The sequence below is a fragment of the Ranitomeya imitator genome, chromosome 1, assembly GCF_032444005.1.
Source record: "Ranitomeya imitator isolate aRanImi1 chromosome 1, aRanImi1.pri, whole genome shotgun sequence".
Lineage (NCBI taxonomy): Eukaryota > Metazoa > Chordata > Amphibia > Anura > Dendrobatidae > Ranitomeya > Ranitomeya imitator.
The window spans coordinates 862,416,488-862,431,899 of NC_091282.1; the positions used below are offsets into that span (position 1 = coordinate 862,416,488).

The 15,412-nt window shown below is 41.0% G+C and overlaps 1 protein-coding gene across 2 annotated transcripts in view; it reads right to left on the reverse strand.

Moving 5' to 3' along the window:
* The window catches only part of LOC138658174 (uncharacterized), a 440,980-nt gene extending 428,522 nt beyond the window's left edge, over nt 1-12,458 (reverse strand). For both annotated transcript variants that reach the window (XM_069745697.1, XM_069745698.1), the window contains exon 1: nt 12,399-12,458. The gene's annotated coding sequence lies outside the window, so the exon portion shown is untranslated. The remainder of the gene's footprint in view (nt 1-12,398) is intronic.
* Nucleotides 12,459-15,412: the final 2,954 nt, after the last annotated feature.

Here is a 15,412-nt window from a genome sequence, read left to right on the forward strand (position 1 = left end):
CAGCCGCTTTTAGTTGTGTTTAGGATAGGATCAGGTGTGCAGTCTACAGAGTTTCCACGTCTCAGAGCTCGTTCTTGTATTTTTGGGTATTTGTCAGATCACTGTGTGCGCTCTGATCACTAAGCACACTGTGTTTCTGGATTGCCTTCATAACACCTGTCATTAGCAAACATAACAGTACAAGGAGCCATAACTAATGATTCTCAATAGAGGGAAAGAAAAAGTTCTGACATCATTTTTTTTTTTTTTCTGCTCTGTGTTCACTTTTTTTTTTTCCCCTAGACATTTGGGTGATTCTGGACACAGGTGTGGACATGGATATTCAGGGTCTGTGCTCTTCAACGGATAATCTCGTTATAAATGTACAAAAAATTCAAGATACTATTGATCAGAAATCTATGTTAGAACCAAGAATTCCTATTCCTGATTTGTTTTTTGGAGATAGAACTAAGTTTCTAAGTTTCAAAAATAATTGTAAGCTATTTCTGGCCTTGAAACCTCATTCTTCTGGTAATCCTATTCAACAGGTTTTGATTATTATTTCTTTTTTGCGCGGCGACCCTCAAGACTGGGCATTTTCTCTTGCGCCAGGAGACCCTGCATTGAGTAGTGTCGATGCGTTTTTCCTGGCGCTTGGATTGCTGTACGATGAGCCTAATTCAGTGGATCAGGCTGAGAAAAATTTGCTGGCTTTGTGCCAGGGTCAGGATGATATAGAAGTATATTGTCAGAAATTTAGGAAATGGTCAGTACTCACTCAGTGGAATGAATCTGCGCTGGCAGCTTTGTTCAGAAAGGGTCTCTCTGAGGCTCTTAAGGATGTCATGGTGGGATTTCCTATGCCTGCTGGTTTGAATGAGTCTTTGTCTTTGGCCATTCAGATCGGTCGACGCTTGCGCGAGCGTAAATCTGTGCACCATTTGGCGGTACTGCCTGAGGTTAAACCTGAGCCTATGCAGTGCGATAGGACTATGACTAGAGTTGAACGGCAGGAATACAGACGTCTGAATGGTCTGTGTTTCTACTGTGGTGATTCCACTCATGCTATTTCTGATTGTCCTAAGCGCACTAAGCGGTCCGCTAGGTCTGCCGTCATTGGTACTGTACAGTCCAAATTCCTTCTGTCCATTACCTTGATATGCTCTTTGTCGTCGTTTTCTGTCATGGCGTTTGTGGATTCGGGCGCTGCCCTGAATCTGATGGATTTGGATTATGCTAAACGTTGTGGGTTTTTCTTGGAGCCTTTGCGGTGTCCTATTCCATTGAGAGGAATTGATGCTACACCTTTGGCCAAGAATAAACCTCAATACTGGGCCCAGCTGACCATGTGCATGGCTCCTGCACATCAGGAAGTTATTCGCTTTCTGGTGTTGCATAATCTGCATGATGTGGTCGTGTTGGGGTTGCCATGGCTACAAACCCATAATCCAGTATTGGATTGGAATTCCATGTCGGTATCCAGCTGGGGTTGTCAGGGGGTACATGGTGATGTTCCATTTTTGTCGATTTCGTCATCCACCCCTTCTGAGGTCCCAGAGTTCTTGTCTGATTATCAGGATGTATTTGAAGAGCCCAAGTCCGATGCTCTACCTCCGCATAGGGATTGTGATTGTGCTATCAATTTGATTCCTGGTAGTAAATTCCCTAAAGGTCGATTATTTAATTTATCCGTGCCCGAACACGCCGCTATGCGCAGTTATGTGAAGGAATCCCTGGAGAAGGGACATATTCGCCCATCGTCATCACCACTGGGAGCAGGGTTCTTCTTTGTAGCCAAGAAGGATGGTTCGCTGAGACCATGTATTGATTACCGCCTTCTTAATAAGATCACTGTTAAATTTCAGTATCCCTTGCCATTGTTATCTGACTTGTTTGCTCGGATTAAGGGGGCTAGTTGGTTCACTAAGATAGATCTTCGTGGTGCGTATAATCTGGTGAGAATCAGGCAAGGAGATGAATGGAAAACTGCATTCAATACGCCCGAGGGTCATTTTGAGTATCTAGTGATGCCGTTCGGACTTGCCAATGCTCCATCTGTGTTTCAGTCTTTTATGCATGACATCTTCCGTGAGTATCTGGATAAATTCCTGATTGTTTACTTGGATGACATTTTGATCTTCTCAGATGATTGGGAGTCTCATGTGAAGCAGGTCAGAATGGTTTTTCAGGTCCTGCGTGCTAACTCTTTGTTTGTGAAGGGATCAAAGTGTCTCTTCGGTGTGCAGAAAGTTTCATTTTTGGGGTTCATCTTTACCCCTTCTACTATCGAGATGGATCCAGTTAAGGTCCAAGCCATCCAGGATTGGATTCAGCCGACATCTCTGAAAAGTCTGCAAAAGTTCCTGGGCTTTGCTAATTTTTATCGTCGCTTCATCTGTAATTTTTCTAGCATTGCCAAACCATTGACCGATTTGACCAAGAAGGGTGCTGATTTGGTTAATTGGTCTTCTGCTGCTGTGGAAGCTTTTCAGGAGTTGAAGCGTCGTTTTTGTTCTGCCCCTGTGTTGTGTCAGCCAGATGTTTCTCTTCCGTTCCAGGTCGAGGTTGATGCTTCTGAGATTGGAGCAGGGGCGCTTTTGTCACAGAGAGGTTCTGATTGCTCAGTGATGAAACCATGTGCTTTCTTTTCCAGGAAGTTTTCGCCCGCTGAGCGTAATTATGATGTGGGCAATCGAGAGTTGCTGGCCATGAAGTGGGCCTTCGAGGAGTGGCGTCATTGGCTTGAAGGAGCTAAGCATCGCGTGGTGGTATTGACTGATCATAAGAACTTGACTTATCTCGAGTCTGCCAAGCGCTTGAATCCTAGACAGGCCCGTTGGTCGTTATTTTTTGCCCGCTTCGACTTTGTGATTTCGTACCTTCCGGGCTCTAAAAATGTGAAGGCGGATGCTCTGTCTAGGAGTTTTGTGCCCGACTCTCCGGGTTTATCTGAGCCAGCGGGTATCCTCAAGGAAGGAGTCATTGTGTCTGCCATCTCCCCTGATTTGCGGCGGGTGCTGCAAAAATTTCAGGCGAATAAACCTGATCGTTGTCCAGCAGAGAAACTGTTCGTCCCTGATAGGTGGACTAATAAACTTATCTCTGAACTTCATTGTTCGGTGTTGGCTGGTCATCCTGGAATCTTTGGTACCAGAGAGTTAGTGGCTAGATCCTTCTGGTGGCCATCTCTGTCACGGGATGTACGTACTTTTGTGCAGTCCTGTGGGATTTGTGCTAGGGCTAAGCCCTGCTGTTCTCGTGCCAGTGGGTTGCTTTTGCCCTTGCCGGTCCCAAAGAGGCCTTGGACACATATTTCGATGGATTTCATTTCTGACCTTCCCATTTCTCAAAAGATGTCAGTCATTTGGGTGGTCTGTGATCGCTATTCTAAAATGGTCCATCTGGTGCCCTTGGCTAAATTGCCTTCCTCCTCTGATTTGGTACCTTTGTTCTTTCAGCATGTGGTTCGGTTGCATGGCATTCCTGAGAATATTGTTTCTGACAGAGGTTCCCAGTTTGTTTCAAGGTTTTGGCGAGCCTTTTGTGGTAGGATGGGCATTGACCTATCCTTTTCCTCGGCTTTCCATCCTCAGACTAATGGCCAGACCGAACGAACCAATCAGACCTTGGAAACATATCTGAGATGTTTTGTTTCTGCAGACCAGGATGATTGGGTGTCCTTTTTGCCGTTGGCTGAGTTCGCCCTTAATAATCGGGCCAGCTCGGCTACCTTGGTTTCTCCATTTTTTTGCAATTCTGGGTTCCATCCTCGTTTCTCTTCAGGACAGGTTGAGTCTTCGGACTGTCCTGGTGTGGATTCTGTGGTGGATAGGTTGCAGCAGATCTGGACTCAGGTAGTGGACAATTTGATTTTGTCCCAGGAGAAAGCTCAACTTTTCGCTAATCGCAGACGCCGTGTGGGTCCCCGACTTCGTGTTGGGGATCTGGTTTGGTTATCTTCTCGTCATATTCCTATGAAGGTTTCCTCTCCTAAATTTAAACCTCGTTTTATTGGTCCGTATAGGATTTCTGAGGTTCTCAATCCTGTGTCTTTTCGTTTGACCCTCCCAGACTCCTTTTCCATACATAATGTATTCCATAGGTCGTTGTTGCGGAGATACGTGGCACCTATGGTTCCATCTGTTGAGCCTCCTGCCCCGGTTTTGGTGGAGGGGGAATTGGAGTATATTGTGGAGAAGATTTTGGATTCTCGTGTTTCTAGACGGAAACTCCAGTATCTGGTTAAATGGAAGGGTTATGCTCAGGAAGATAATTCCTGGGTTTTTGCCTCTGATGTTCATGCTTCCGATCTTGTTCGTGCCTTTCATGCGGCTCATCCTGGTCGGCCTGGGGGCTCTGGTGAGGGTTCGGTGACCCCTCCTCAAGGGGGGGTACTGTTATGAATTCTGTGGCTGAATTCACTCCTGTGGTCACAAGTGGTACTGCAGCTTCTGAGCTTCCTCCCTCAGGTGTTCTGGTGAGCTCGTTAACTGCTTCATTACTTAACTCCGCCTGATGCTGCTATCCTTGCTCCTTGTCAATGTTTCAGTGTTGGATCTGAGCTTCTCCTGATTGTTCCTGTGACCTGCTGCTCTATATAGCTAAGTGCTTTTTGCTTTTTTGTTGCTTTTTTTCTGTCCAGCTTGTCTTTTGTTTTGCTGGAAGCTCTGAGACGCAAAGGGTGTACCGCCGTGCCGTTAGTTCGGCACGGTGGGTTTTTTTTTGCCCCCTTTGCGTGGTTTTGCTTTAGGGTTTTTTGTAGACTGCAAAGTTCGCTTTACTGTCCTCGCTCTGTCCTAGAATATCGGGCCCCACTTTGCTGAATCTATTTCATCCCTACGTTTTGTCTTTTCATCTTACTCACAGTCATTATATGTGGGGGGCTGCCTTTTCCTTTGGGGAATTTCTCTGGGGCAAGTCAGGCCTATTTTTCTATCTTCAGGCTAGCTAGTTTCTTAGGCTGTGCCGAGTTGCCTAGGTAGTTGTTAGGCGCAATCCACAGCCGCTTTTAGTTGTGTTTAGGATAGGATCAGGTGTGCAGTCTACAGAGTTTCCACGTCTCAGAGCTCGTTCTTGTATTTTTGGGTATTTGTCAGATCACTGTTTGCGCTCTGATCACTAAGCACACTGTGTTTCTGGATTGCCTTCATAACACCTGTCATTAGCAAACATAACACATTCCTGTAGTTATGCTGCTGGCAATAGAGAATCACAGCATAGCTACAGGAAGCTGGCCATGATGTCATGAGACAAGCTGCATCATTTAGAATGTACCCTCCGAACACAAGAGGAAGGAATTGGAGCCATGGAGAAATCATCCAAAGAGGTAAGTAATTCTTTTTAAATTGAATGAATGGGGAGTGGGGGGAAGATGTGACATTACAATAAATTGGGGGTGAGAGGTGGGAAAGGATATGCAATTCTAAAGAATTTGAAGTGGGTTTGGGAGAGAGGAAATTACATTTTAATGAATTGGTTGTCGGGGTTAGAGAGATGACAAGACATTACAGTGAACTGGGAGTAGGGTTGGGAGAAGGGACATGACAGCAAAATGAATTGGGAGTGGGGGGGGCGTGAAAGAGGGCATGAAAATATAATGAATTGGGGTCATAGGGTAGGAAAGGACAAGACAGTATAATGAATTGGGTGGTGGGAGAGAGGACATAAAAGTATAATGAATTAGAGGGAGAACATGTAATAATAATAAATTGGGGAAGAGCATAGTGTTCGTGGAGTGGGGTGGTTGAGGGCACAGTAGAGTGACTGGTAATGAATTGGAAGAAGAGTACAGCCGCTAATCAATATATAATTTTATTGGGCTGGGGAAAGTTGACTAATTAGTGGTGGCACAAAGCTGGCTTATGAGTTTATAATTTGAATGGTGGGTTTCACAATTGCCAATTCTATATTAATAGATTGGTGCATGTTTGTTTTTAGTGGTGCAGTGTTGGAGGTTATTTATCCAGGAAACAAATGTGTACATACTGTATATCTGACCTTTTTATTATTAAGTTCACTGTGATCAGTGCGGAAAACCCTGCAGTGACCACAGCTTAAAAACGTCGAACGTTTGACAAGATGGAGAAAAAAACAAAGAAAATGGCTGTAATTAGATAAGACGCCAGCTGTAAGTTACTGGATGTAAATATTTATTCTGTATATACACCGTATAAGGGTCTGTTTACCCAGACTGACTGGCCGCACTAAACGACCGCTGATCAATAAACCTTTGCCGATCAGCAGTTATTTCAAGGCATGTTTGCACAGGCAGATCGCAATAAACGATGCATACTGTAATAATCGTTCAGTGTGCGTACAATGCTGAAGTTGCTGCCAGTGCAAGTCCTGTTTATGAAAGATTATGCACTACTGAATACGATGATCTTATGAGCTGCATAAAAGATTATTTTATTCAATGAACAAGCATTTTGTTCATTCTTCAGGTGATCGGCAACCTGTTTTTATTGAAAGATTATTGTGAAATGAGCAATTAATGTATTGTGCTGCCACTTCTTGTATTTTCTTGTTATGTATAGAGCTGTCCCTTATTACAGTCATGGCCAAAAGTATTGACACCCCTGCAATTCTGTCAGATAATACTCAGTTTCTTCCTGAAAATGATTGTAAACACAAATTATTTGGTATTATTACCTTCATTTAATTTGTCTTAAATGAAAAAACACAAAAGAGAATGAAGCAAAAAGCAAAACATTGATCATTTCACACAAAAGTCCAAAAATGGGCCAGACAAAAGTATTGGCACCCTCAGCCTAATACTTGGTTGCACAACCTTTAGCCAAAATAACTGCGACCAACCGTTTCCGGTAACCATCAATGAGTTTCTTACAATGCTCTGCTGGAATTTTAGACCATTCTTCTTTAGAAAACTGCTCCAGGTCCCTGATATTTGAAGGGTGCCTTCTCCAAACTGCCATTTTTAGATCTCTCCACAGGTGATCTATGGGATTCAGGTCTTGACTCATTGCTGGCCACCTTAGAAGTCTCCAGTGCTTTCTCTCAAACCATTTTCTAGTGCTTTTTGAAGTGTGTTTTGGGTCATTGTCCTGCTGGAAGACCCATGACCTCTGAGGGAGACCCAGCTTTCTCATACTGGGTCCTACATTATGCTGCAAAATTTGTTGGTAGTGTTCAGACTTCATAATGCCATGCACACGGTCAAGCAGTCCAGTGCCAGAGGCAGCAAAACAACCCCAAGACATGAGGGAACCTCCGCCATGTTTGACTGTAGGGACCGTGTTCTTTTCTTTGAATGCCTTTTTTTCTCCTGTAAACTCTATGTTGATGTCTTTGCCCAAAAAGCTCTACTATTGTCTCATCTGACCAGAGAACATTCTTCCAAAACGTTTTAGGCTTTTTCAGGTAAGTTTTGGCAAACTCCAGCCTGACTTTTTTATGTCTCGGGGTAAGAAGTGGGGTCTTCCTGGGTCTCCTACCATACAGTCCCTTTTCATTCAGATGCTGATAGTATGGGTTGACACAGTTGTACCCTCGGACTGCAGGGCAGCTTGAACTTGTTTGGATGTTAGTCGAGGTTCTTTATCTAACATCCGCAATCTTGCATTGAAATCTTTTGTCAATTTTTCTTTTCCGTCCACATCTAGGGAGGTTAGCCACAGTGCCATGGGCTTTAAACTGCTTGATGACACTGCGCATGGTAGACACAGGAACTTTCAGGTCTTTGGAGATGGACTCGTAGCTTTGAGATTGCTCCTGCTTCCTCACAATTTGGTTTCTCAAGGTCTCAGACAGTTCTTTGGTCTTCTTTCTTTTCTCCATGCTCAATGTGGTACACACAAGGACACAGGACAGAGGTTGAGTCAACTTTAATCCATGTCAACTGGCTGCAAGTGTGATTTAGTTATTGCCAACACCTGTTAGGTGCCCCAGGTAAGTTACAGGTGCTGTTAATTACACAAATTAGAGAAGCATCACATGATTTTTCGAACAGTGCCAATACTTTTGTCCACCCCCTTTTTTATGTTTGGTGTGGAATTATATCCAATTTGGCTTTAGGACAATTCTTTTTGTGTTTTTTCATTTAAGAAAAATTAAATGAAGATAATAATACCAAATAATTTGTGTTTGCAATCTTTTTTAGGAAGAAAATGAGTATTATCTGACAGAATTGCAGGGGTGTCAATACTTTTGGCCATGACTGTACATACAGTGAAGAAAATAATTATTTTATCACTTGCTGATTTTGGAAGTTTGCCCACTAACAAAGACATGAAAAGTTTAAAATTTTAAGGGTAGGTTAATTTTAACATTGAGAGGTAGAATATCAAAAATAAAATCCAGAAAATCACATTGTATAAATTATAAAAATGTATTTGCATTTTGCAGTGAGAAATAAGTATTTGATCGCCTACCAACCATTAAGAGTTCTGGCTGCTACAGACCAGTTAGACGCTCATAATCAACTAGTTACCTGCATTAAAGACAGCTGTGTTACATAAAAAGTTAGAAAGAGGAAGGCACCTCTGTTTAAAATTCTTCAAAGTTTATTTTTAAAGGATTAAAAACGTAACATGTTTGGCATTAAAAATCTGACGCATTTCTGACACTAATCATAGAGTACATGGGTTACCAAGTGGAATGAAGTTTATAAAAGGAAAAGCTACACATGACAAATAATCAATTATGCAAATGCCTGGAGAAAAAGAAAACACCTAAAGGTTAATTACATGTAAGAAATATACAAAACCTGCTTATAATAATGTTACTATACTGTTTCACATTTTTTTTTTATATATATAAAGTATATCTCAATAAATAAACATAGTATCTCTCTTGTAGTTCATTGCCTTAGGCTGTTTATTGTCTAGTGTTATGATCCAAAAGGCTTCTCTCATAAATAATTTGTGTTGCCAACTACCACCACGTTTAGAAATTTTAACTCTCTCTATGCCAAAAAATAAATAACACTATCCAATTCTCCCTTATGTTGTTCCAAAAAAATGCCTAACTACTCCTAAATATGTAACATTATTGTTGTTGGTGTAGATATGTTCAGAGATTCTTTTTTTCAATTTACGACTGGTACAAGCCTTTGATAATATCACTTTTTTTCTTCTTGTGATATAGATAACTTATATTCCTGTATCTCACATGAATCCACAATACAGGCTATTTCTTTTCATTTAAACCGACATAGCGCATATTCGGCAGAATTAAAATAATTTTTTCTCATGTCCATAGATTTTTTGTTGAGACATAATTTTTTTTGTTTTCAACAAGAAATTCTTTTTTCAGACTAGGGGAGAACCTATGGAGTCACAATTTCCCCCTTCTCTAGCAATTTTGTACGTTGCTTGGTTGGAGGAATATTATATTTTTTCCCAATCTAATCCTTTCTTTGATAATTTGGTCTGGTATGGTCGCTATGTGGATGACATGCTCCTAGTGTGGTCCAAGGACTTGGTGACCATATCAGACTTCATACAATATCAGAATGATAATGACCACAATTTATATTTTACCGTTAATGTACCTAGTAGTGTCATAGAATTTTTGGACATTTCTATAAAGGGTGATGTACAAACAAACAAAATAACCTGTCCCCCTTTTCGTAAGCCTGTAAGTGGTAATACCACTTTGCGTGCAGATAGTTGCCACCCTTTTCATACGACAGCAGCTATTCCTTATGGTGAGTTTGTCAGAGCTAAAAGATTATGTTCTGACATTGATACATTTCTCAAACAATCACCTATCATTAAAACAAGACTAAAAAAAGAGGATACACTAATAAAATCATTGATACAGCATACAGTAAAACGTTAAGGCTAGAAAGAAAGGAAATGCTCAATTTTTTCCTCTAAAAAAAGCCCAATGAAAAATAATTGTCACAATAACACCAATAATATTATTACTTTTATTACTCCATATAGTACTCATTTTAACAAAATTAAGAATATTATACATAAATACGTTCCAGTGCTGCTACATCAAGATCAAAAGTTACATGATATTATCCGAAATGGCTATGTGTTGCCAGAAGAAGGAAATCTTTAGGTAACATGCTTTCACCCAGTTTATATGAAAAACGTACCAATAACGCATTATGGTTAACAAAGAAAAGATTTTATAAATGCTTTTGTAAAAAATGTAATGTGCCAATATGACAAGAAAACCGAAAAAATACCGTAGATAATTATCACAAAATTAATTCCTTTATTGATTGTGAAATATATCATGTAGTGTACTGCATTGAATGCACATTTTGCAAAAATTAAATATATAGGTGGTACCAGTCCTACATTGAAAAAAAGACTCTCTGAACATATCAACAACAATAATATTACGTATTCAGGAGTAGTTAGGCATTGTTTGGAACAACATAAGGGTGAATTGGATAGTTTTATTTTTTTGGCATAGAGAGAGTTAAAATTCCTAAACATGGTGGTAGTTGGCAACACAAATTATTTATGAGAGAAGCCTTTTGGATCATAACACTAGACACTAAACAGCCTAACGGAATGAACTGTAAGACAGATACTTATTTATTAAGATATATATATATATATCTTTATATATATATATATATATATATAAAAATTGAAACAGGATAGTAACATTATTATAAGCAGCAGCCAGGGTCGTCCATCTGGCTAATCGTTACTCGGACGCGTCCGCTCTTCGCCAGTCGTTACACTGGCTACCCATTCATTACAGGATACAATTCAAAGTACTTGTTCTCACCCACAAAGCTCTCCACAGTGCGGCACCCCCTTACATCTCCTCCCTCATTTCTGTCTATCAGCCTAACAGACCACTGCGCTCTGCAAATGACTTTCGGCTAACCTCTGCACTAATCCGTACCTCCCACTCCCGACTCCAAGACTTCTCCCGTGCTGCGCCAATCCTCTGGAATGCTCTACCCCAAGATATTAGGACCATCCATAATTTGCATAGTTTTAGGCGCTCGCTCAAAACACATTTGTTCAGAGCGGCCTATCACGTTCACTAATCAAAGTTATGTTATGTTTGTGTGTGTGTAGCCCATTCACTATCCCCATCTATTCCACAACCCCTGAAGATGGCTGGACCATGATTGTAAATACATCATTGTAAATACACACCTGTACTTTGTATCTCCCCCACCTCATTGTAGATTGTAAGCTCTCACGAGCAGGGTCGTCTTATTTTGCTTTAATTATTGTATTGTTAACGTTGTTACTTATGACTTTTGTGTTTGAAACTGTTAAACTGTAAAGCGCTGCGGAATATGTTGGCGCTATATAAATAAAGATTATTATTATTATTATTATAAGCAGATTTTGTCGAGTATATTTCTTACATGCAATTAACCTTTAGGTGTTTTCTTTTTCTCCAGGCATAATTGATTATTTGTCACACATGTGCAGCTTTTCCTTTTATAAACTACTTTCCACTCTGTAACCCATGTACTCTATGACTAAGGGCACGCTAGTACCAGAAACGAGTAAGAGTTTTTTGTGTGCTAAACATGTGGAGTTTTTAATCCTTTGAAAATAAACTTTGAAGAATTCTAAATAGAGGTGCCTCGATCTTTCTTACTTTTCGTTGACTTCGCTGCGGGTCAGCAGCTTTTTGGATATGGCACTCTGTGGGATCTAACAGGCATGCAATACTTCAGTACGGTGAGATCATTTTCTTTTTTCATAACCTGTCTTACATAGTCAGTGACCTTTATAAAAGACTCCTGCCACAGATTCAATTAACCAGTCAGACTCTAACCTCTACAACATGGGCAAGACCAAAGAGCTTTATAAGGATGTCAGGGATAAGATCATAGGCCTGCACAAAGCTGTAAACCAGTGGGTGCGCTACTTAAGATGAAAAATGAGAAATCACGTTTTAGATGTTCAAATGTTAAGATTTATTACAAAAATGTGTGCACCGGAAAATCAAATCTGTTCCAATTCTTATATGTGCCTGTTTTAGAAACTCTATTTGAAGCAATGAAACAGTCATATAAATTTCTATTTATTTATTATTTATTTTGCTTATAGAACCCTCATATTCCACAGTGCTTTACAGACATCACCCCTGTCCCCACTAGGGCTCACAATCTACGGTCCCCATCAGTATGTCTTTGGAGCATGTGAGGAAACTACTGGGAGGAAACCCACGCAAACATGGGGTGAACATGAAAACTCCTTGTAGATGTTTACTTTGCAACGTATACAACAATTCTAAACATTTGTGCACAAACCATTACAGTAAATGGAAGATAAAAAACAACAGAGTGCATGGCATGTGGAGCTGTACTTTAATATTACTATTTTATATTACCGTTGAGCCAAGTTAAATGTCCAGCTCACAAGGTGGTAACTTATATCAATCATAGCCGTACACATGCATCAAATCACCCTACATTAATTGTGATACACTATAAATAACAGGGATAGTAAGCTTACCTGTGTGGAATAAACAATTAGTCTTTGCTGTGAACGTTGGGTTGCTAATACACATTGTTGCCTGAGATCCAGCAGGTAGGAGGTAACTGGGAGGAGACACACTCCTTACAGGTCTAATTTCAGCTACGAGTAAAGACTATTGAAGCTCCTTCCACATTCAGTGTTCTGCAGGATAATCGTGGGAAAAAATCCTAAGTTTCCAACATTTTTTAATTTTTTTATTATCTTAACTTTTCACTTGTTTTCCACTATGGACATAATACATATGAGAGTATATCATAATAATAATAATAATAATAATAATAATAATTTTATTTATATAGCGCCAACATATTCCGCAGCGCTTTACAAATTATAGAGGGGACTCATACGTATCATAACGTAATGTTTTTTAACATCCTCTTTAATTGGTCTCTTTTATGGGATAAAATATTCTATTGAAGATTGTAGAATATTCAAAGTCACTTTCATACACCAGAAAATGGATTAGCAGTGCCAGCCATACCAAGCTATTTCATGTTTGATTGAGTTTTTCTCAGATGTAATTGCATGCCAAATTAGGTCCCCTTCACACGCCTGAATAAAACAGGTACCAGAAAAAAAACGATGTTGGTGTCATCAGATTTTTGGATCAGTGTGTCTTCTGTATTTTTCTGGTATGGATAAAGAAATAACGAAATTACAAAACTTCTATACATTGCAATGTTAAACACATACAGATGGCAGATGGCATGGGTGCCATCCTTGTGCTGTACATGTTTTTCACAGACCCATAGACTTGTGTTGGCCCTTGTCATCTGTGCTGCCGGAAAACAAAAACAGAAATATCTCCATGTGGTTCACGCCGACACACAGTTCATGTGGTTAACACGGACTTCTGATGATCACAATAAATTATAATGAATACATGTGATATCTATGAAAAAAATGAATGCCATGTGTACCAAAAACACATACATTTGAAGGGGGCTTTACCGAAGTTTCTTTCTTTGAAATCACCATATGGCAGCACAGACATATTATAGTTCCATACATAGCAGTATCAAGGTCTCAATGTCCTGTTACAATGGCTTGAAAAAAGTATTCCTACCTGGTAAACTTTTCCACATTTTTTCAGGATACACCCACAAACTTAACCCTCCGTCAGGAACAATATTCGCACTAACTCGTAATGGAACAATGTGCCTGTCAAGCGCAGGCTAGAAAATGTAATGTAGATGTAATAAAAGAGACTACACATTATCAGGTGCAAAACAAACCTATTTACTCAACATAAAAGTAATAACTTTGATATACACAAATTTCAAAACTCCCACCAAATAGCCCCCAATGATATCAAGTAACGGTTATTAAAAAGAGAAAATTTGGGCACAAAAACATTTTCTAGGCACCTAGAATAATATTACACACAGAATTAATCTGAATTAGATCCTGAAGGTTCCCCAGAAAAAACACATTTGCAAAGCAAAGAGCAAGAATTGCAATACATTTTTGCATGTGTCAGCCAGATTGCATGATGACATTTGAGACATTCATAATTAGAAAGCCTTCTGTTCCCACTTTCCATGGTGCAGGGGGTGCATCTCCTTCTTTTGGGAGGTAGTACAAGTGTTGGATTTTCAGTATCAATATCTGGGCGGAATCTTTTGAGCTTTACTTGAAGGCCCGATGGGATACCGATGGTTTTCATACTTCTCCTGCGTAGCTCTCCAAGCATTAGTTCATGGGCCAATTTTTTCAGGTACAATCGTCTACGGAGTGGTTCAAGCTGGTTTTCAAGGTAAATGATTTGTGAATTTATACCACCCAAATTTAGCATAGCGAAAAATATGACCATTGGCCAGCGCTTGGTGTTTCTGCTGACGCTGAAAGTTGAGCACATCTGATCAGTTGTATCAACACCCCCTTTGGTTTCATTATAAAATGTAGTAATCTTCTCAATCTATACACTTGGCTTGGGACAACTCATAAAGTCCCATGGATTCCAGTACCACCTCTATGCTGACGACACTCAGATCTACCTCTCTGGCCCAGACGTCACCGCTCTGCTGTCCAGAATCCCAGAGTGCCTATCAGCCATATCCTCCTTCTTCTCCTCTCGCTTCCTCAAACTCAATGTGGACAAATCTGAACTCATCATCTTTCCTCCATCCCACAAATCTTCCTTACTTGACCTATCTATCGCAGTCAATGACATCATGCTTTCCCCTGTATCCGAAGTCCGCTGCCTCGGAGTAACCTTCGACTCTGCCCTGTCCTTCAAACCACACATCCAAGCTCTTTCCACCTCCTGTCGCCTCCAGCTCAAAAATATCTCCAGGATCCGTCCTTTCCTCAACCCCCAATCTACTAAAATGCTTGTGCACGCCCTCATCATTTCCCGCCTTGACTACTGCAACATCCTTTTCTGTGGCCTCCCTGCTAACACCCTTGCACCTCTCCAGTCCATCCTTAACTCTGCTGCCCGACTAATCCATCTCTCTCCTCGCTACTCCTCCGCTTCCCCCCTCTGCAAATCTCTTCACTGGCTCCCATTCCCTCAGCGTATCCAGTTCAAATTGCTAATACTGACCTACAAAGCCATCCACAACCTGTCTCCTCCATATATCTCTGAACTAATCTCTCGATATCTTCCCTCACGTGACCTCCGGTCCTCCCAAGACCTCCTTCTCTCCTCCACACTTATTCGCTCCTCATCCAATCGCCTCCAAGACTTCTCCCGAATATCCCACATCCTCTGGAACTCTCTGCCCCAACACGTCCGACTATCAACCACAGTCGGATCCTTCAGACGGAACCTGAAAACTCATCTCTTCAGGAAAGCCTACAGCCTGCACTGACACCGCTGCTGCCTCATCACCAACGAAGCTAGCGCCTCACCAACACCGGAGCTACCGCCTCACCAACACCGGAGCTACTGCCTCACCAACACCGGAGCTCCTGCAACCCTCAACCTACTGTCTCCTTCCCCATAATCCTGTAGAATGTAAGCCCGCAAGGGCAGGGTCCTCGCC